Source organism: Diceros bicornis, chromosome 8, assembly GCF_020826845.1.
Source record: "Diceros bicornis minor isolate mBicDic1 chromosome 8, mDicBic1.mat.cur, whole genome shotgun sequence".
Taxonomy (NCBI): Eukaryota; Metazoa; Chordata; class Mammalia; order Perissodactyla; family Rhinocerotidae; genus Diceros; species Diceros bicornis.
In genome coordinates this window covers 22,962,793-22,969,088 of record NC_080747.1, presented here as the reverse complement: position 1 = coordinate 22,969,088, position 6,296 = coordinate 22,962,793, and the positions used below count along the sequence as shown (strand labels likewise).

The following is a 6,296-nucleotide window of genomic DNA, read 5'->3' as shown; positions in this document are numbered from 1 at the left end:
AAGGATGACTCTAAATCTCTAGAAACTCTGATCAGTGGAGAAGGCAATGACTTAAATCTGCATAACAAATTTACCCTTGTTTATTATGCTTTTCCTGGTAGCCTCCCATACTGACTCCATCTTAACAGAATGCTAAAGCTGTTTTTCAGGGGCAGTGAGCCAGCCAGGAGCATGCACAGAAGTGAAAATTTTGACCTGCCCACAGAACCTCATCCTACCTGCGCTTCCGCATACCAGCAGACCTTCCCTAATCCCTTAAACTTTACGCCAAACCCTGGATCAGAGAGACAAATTTGAGAGATTCGCCTCCTGTCTCCTTGCCAGCCAACCTCGCAATAAAGGTTTTTCGTTTCTCAAAAGCCTGTGTGCCACGATGTCGGCTTCTGTGTGCATCAGGTGGTAAGTCCTTGCTTGGTAACAACATATATACCTCTTATACAAATGGGAGAGACCCAGGAAAACTGAGTAACTAGCCAAAATGGCCAAAGCCACCACCTTAAATACCATCTTCAGCTAAAGACAAAAGATGATATTGGGGGTAAGGGGAGTCAGTTATGGCCAGTTACTAGGAAAGGCACAGTAAACGAGGGTAAATGTTGTTATGCAAATTTAAATTGTTGCCTTCTACATTGATAAGAGTTTGGAGACATATGGTCATCCCCCTTTTCCTGGGAGACACCCATACAAATGGAGATTTCCCTTACAAATGTAAAGGTCTTTTACAAAGGGTAACTTCTACTTGTTTTTAGAGCTCTCCTATGTCTGCTTTTTCTTAAAAATAACCGGGTTTGGGCCCGCCCCATGGCTTAGCGGTTAAGTGCGCGCGCTCCACTACTGGCGGCCCGGGTTCGGATCCCAGGTGCGCACCTACGCACCGCTTGTCTGGCCATGCTGAGGCCGCATCCCACATACAGCAACTAGCAGGATGTGCAACTATGACATACAACTATCTACTGGAGCTTTGGAGAAAAAAAAGGAGGAGGATTGGCAATAGATGTTAGCTCAGAGCCGGTCTTCCTCAGCAAAAAGAGGAGGATTAGCATGGATGTTAGCTCAGGGCTGATCTTCCTCACAAAAAAATAAATAAATAAATAACCAAGCTAAAATAATCCTTACACCAAGGAGACATATTTTGTGGTGACAAATTCTGTTCTTCTACAATAGAATCCTTGAGAAGGGAAAAGATTTGAAGGTCATTGTCCTTCCTCTTTTTCTGTTTTGCACCTTTCCTAGCAACCCTTCCTTAACCCCTCCCAAAGCCTGCCCCTGGGGACACATGTACAGGCCAGTTCCTCTAGCATTAGAATCTTCTTAATCTAGATTATAACCTCCACTATAGGAAAACTTTCCTTTGTGCCCTCATCTCCTCACAATTCAGAGCCTGCTTGTACATAGTGCACAGCAGCGCTGCACCATTATGAAAAAGAGAAAACACTATTTTCTGTATTCTCTACCCAGAGACCATCTCAATTTATTGCAATTTCAAAGGAAGCCTTGTAAATGCAGCTGGGGAAACAAACGAACATAACATAACATGTAACTAGCCATTCTTTATTTATTGACTAAACATATAATCAGTTCTTTGTTTTTGCAAAGACAGTGACTGGTTTTGATTCTCAAAATTTCTCTACAAAAGAAAAAAAGATGAAACAATTCCTCTGGCTTCACCAGTTGTACAATTAAGAAACTACCAATATAACACGTACAATTAACAGTTTTCTTCTCAAACATTTTTACCTTCTTAATTAATCATAATATGGATTTGCATGATTTAAAGAATAGGTTTAAAAGCTGAAAAATCATTTTAAGTATAATCATATTTGTAAATAATTTAATTTCAAAACCATGAAAAATATCTTTGAAATATTATAGCAAGTAGCCTACGAAATTTAAAAATAAAAAATTTTCAGTCATTGTTCTCAGCAGAGCCAGAAATCAGCCTGTGTATTTTAGATATTATTTAATCTGTCTCTTGCTGATTAGCAGCCAAGAGTCCCTGATCAACTATTATGATACCCATCCAAGTATGAGATTAAAATAGTAAGATAATAACAAAATTGAGTGTGATATGATCCTATCTGGTCTATATATATTCCTGTGTAGTGTGGCTTTCCATGACAGAAATGATCTATTTAAAAGCAAGAAAAGGGGAGGAAAAAAATATATCTATATATTATACATGTATATATATATATATACACACACACACACATGTGTATGTCTATATAATATAGATATACACAAACGTAGGGGAGGAAGAAATTTTTCTCTACTCTTCTAGGTTCTTCTGGCTGGTCTAAGACTTAAATTGATATGAGACAGATTAACAAAAGAAAAACAAACAAAAGTTTAATAACAAGTATGTATGGGAGAAACCCAGGAAAACTGAGTAACTCACACAAGTGGCTGAAGCCAATACCTTAAATACCATATTCAGCTAAAGGCAAAAAAAGATGTTGGGGGTGGGGGAAATCAGTTATAGGCAGTTACCAGGAAAAGCACAATAAGCAAGAGTAGGGCTGTTATGCAAATTTAAGTAGTTGCCTTCTGCATTGCTAAGAGTTTCTTATGCATTTTTTTTTCTTTGTGCTGAAGAAGATTCGCCCTGAGCTAACATCTGCTGCCAATCTTCCTCATTTTGTATGTGAGCCGCCACCAAAGCATGGCCACTGACAAATGAGTGGTGTAGGTCCACACCCGGGAACCAACCCTGGTCCACTGAAGCAGAGCACACTGACCTTAACTAATAGGCCACCAGGGCTGGCCCTGATAAGAGTTTCTAGAGATAAGGTCATCCCCCTCTTCCTGGGACAGCAAGGGAGACACCCTTACAAAGGGAGATTTCCTTTTTACATGTAAATGTCTCTTACAAAGAATAACTTCTACTTGGTTTTCAGAGCTTCTCCTACATCTGCTTTTTCTTAAAAATAACCAGTCTAAAATAATACTTATGCCAAAGAGACATATTTTGGGTTGACAAATTCTGCTGTCAATACAAATACATATATGTAATTGCTTAATTTATTAGTTTTCCTCTTCAATCTGATTTTAGGAAATACTTAAGGCCACTTGTAAGAAAATATAAAACATAATAAAATAAAAAAAGTTACAAGTGGAAATAAACAAATATAAACAAAGGTAGTACCCAAATTGAGGTTTAGAAATATATGTGGTAAAACTGATCTTCCCAGGACTTCCCTCCATGCTGTTGTGTCTATTCTCCACCATTGACAAAATATATACAGAGGCAAATATATGTGGCCAGATTCACTCTTTTTCTTTGCTTATTAACTTCCCATAGAGACACTTTTTACCTATAAACATTGAATTGTGATTTATTTCAACAACAAGCTTTCAAAACTACTGATATTTTATCACATAAAATTCTACCTTCAGTCTAATTGAGACTTCCCTGGCTTTATACCATGAACAGCAATCTTTTGTATTGGCCCAGTAAACTAACAATCTCAGATAGCGGCTGTGAAGTAGTATCTTTTAATTTTGTTTTGCTAATAAAGAAAGAAATTATTGGTATAATATGCTTATAGGAATTTGACATTGACATTATTGACCTAGGTATTTTATTGGAGAAAATTACAGGTTTGTTTCAAAACATTCTATTAATCAATGAGATAGTCTGTGACACTGTTCACAGGGACAGTAAGATTTAAAATTTAAAAACTAAAAAGACAAAAAGAGTAATCACAAATGAACGATAAACCAGAGAAATGTGGCTATTTAAAGATGCAGACTCTAGAACCAGATAACTAAATTTTGAGCCTAAGTGCCAGGAGTTTCTTATTTTGTATATTAGAATTATAAAGGAGGAAAAAAACTCTTTTCCTCTACTCCCCAGTTTACTGGCTAAAGCCTGTGAGTTAAGCTGACAACAGACATTAAAAAGAGAAAAGGTTAAACATATGTATATGGGAGCCAACAAAGGAAGTAGCTGGCTTGCTAAATAGTTACCTTAGAGGCTTATACAGTCATGCATCGCTTAATGACGTGGATACATTCTGAGAAATACGTTGTTAGGTGATTTCATCATTCATCATAGAGTCTTCTGAAGGGGAACAAAATTTGCCAGACCAAAACGTGTCTCTTTCCTCCAAGAAGAGCCCCCAGTGCGCAACATCCAATGTGTTCGCCGTGTTTCACCAGTCACAGATCCAGGGGTTCAAAGAGGCCTTCAACAAGATTGATCAGAACAGAGATGACTTCATTGGCAAGGAAGATTTGCATGATACGCTTGCCTCCTTGGGAAAAAATCCAACTGATGAGTGTCCAGATGCCATGATGAATGGCTCCAGGTCCCATAAATTTTACCACGTTTCTTATAATGTTTGCTAAAAAGTTAAATGGCGCAGATCCAGAAGATGTCATCACATATGCTTTTGCTTGTTTTGATGAAGAAGCAACTGGCGTCATTCAAGAAGGTTACCTGAGAGAGCTGCTGACAACAATGGGGGATTGATTTACAGACAAGGAAGTGGATGAGCTGTACAGAGAAGCACCTATTGACAAAAAGGGAAATTTCAATTACACTGAGTTCACGCACATCCTTAACCATGGAGCAAAAGACAAAGAAAACTGAAAAGAACTTCAAATGCCAACCAAACATTACTTGTTGCCACTTTGGGTATTTCTGAGACATTCTCTTATAGACTATTGCATGCTCTTAGCTTTACAGCCTTTGCCTTTCTTGTTGCATTTATCCTCACCAATTTTGGGCATGTGCATCTCTATAACCAGACTGGAAATGGGACTTTTTGTTATTTTCATAAAAGAAAATAGGGTAATTTAACTTACCATCCCCACTAAAATAACTGTAGTCTGCACAGAGTCAATATATTTTTTTGGAGAAAGTTATTCACACAATTGTTTCTGAACCATAATTAAACTTTATGATTAAAAAAGTGTCTCTTTAACATGAGGATTATTTTAGGCTGATTGTTTTTAAGAAACAAAAGACTGAGAAAATTTTTCTTGTTATCCCCCCTCTTAACTGCCTAAAAGAATTTAGATTAATAGCCTATAACAGGAACAAAGCTATCACCAGAAATATCTACACAGAATTTAGGCTGAATGTGGTGGGGGAGACTGGCAGTGCCTAGAGATCAGAGTCCTCTTCATGTCCCATTGTTTCTATATGGCATGGCAAACATTTGTTTACCAAACATTTTCTTTTCCATCTCCACGTGAATTGCCTTCTTCCCTTTTGAAGTCTCAAACTACTACCCCCAGCATCCTCTTTTGCCTATAGCTAAAGATGGTGTTTAAGTTGGTGGCTTTGGCCATTTTATTGAGTTACTCAGTTTTCCTTGGTATGTCCTATGTATACACATTATTAAACTTTGTTTTTCTCTTGCCACTCTGTCCCATGTCAATGTAATTCTTAGACCAGCAAGAAGAACCTGAAAGGATAGAGGAAAATTTCTTCCTCCCCCATATTGCCTAAAAGAATTCAAATAAAAAATCCTGTTTCAGGAAGTGAGCTATCGCCTTAGCATAACATGAACTAGGTGGTAGACAGGGAGGAACCTAGAAAAGCCTGTTTGTTGGGCTCTCCTCTGTGTTCTTCTGTTTCTGTGTGGCCAAACACTTGTTTTTCAAATGTTTGCTTCTTTTCACCTACCTGTGAATTACCTTCCTTCCCTTTGAAGTCCCTGATTCTCGCACCCTCAACATCTTCTTTTGTCTTTAGCTGAGGATGGTATTTAAGGTGAGGGCTTCAGCCATTTTGGCAAATTACTTGGTATTCCTGGATTTCTCCCATGTATACATGTTATTAAACTTTTGTTTGCGTTTCTCTTGGTAATTTGTCTCATGTCTATTTAATTCTTAGACCAGCCAGAAGAACCTAGAAGAATAGAGGAAAATTTCTTCTTCCCCTACAGTACTTACACAAGGCTAGATGGTATAGCTACTACACATCTAGGCTATATGATACTAATCTTATGGGACCACTGTCGTATATTTGATCTCTCATTGACTGACTGAAACATCATTATGCAGCACATGACTATATACCTAACTTAGCAGAGGAAAGAAAGGGTAGAGAAAAGGCTCCTATGGCTTCTTTAGGAAAGATGAGTAGGTTTCTTAAGGGAAACAAATGGGAAATAAGAAAGGTTGTGATAATGTTTGTTTATACAGGTATGAGTGGTCTTTCCATTTTCTTCAGGACCGTACAACTCCCTGGAGAAGGGATTTATGGTAAATTTATTCTGGTTCTTCTTCCTCAGAGTAGACTAACCCTGGAGAGGGAATTTATGGCAGCCTCATTTCCAGAAGTT

The 6,296-nt window shown here is 37.9% G+C and overlaps 1 pseudogene; it reads left to right on the top strand.

The window, feature by feature from the left end:
• The first annotated feature begins 373 nt into the window (after positions 1–373).
• Positions 374–4,594, top strand: LOC131409213 (myosin regulatory light chain 12A-like; annotated as a pseudogene).
• Positions 4,595–6,296: the final 1,702 nt, after the last annotated feature.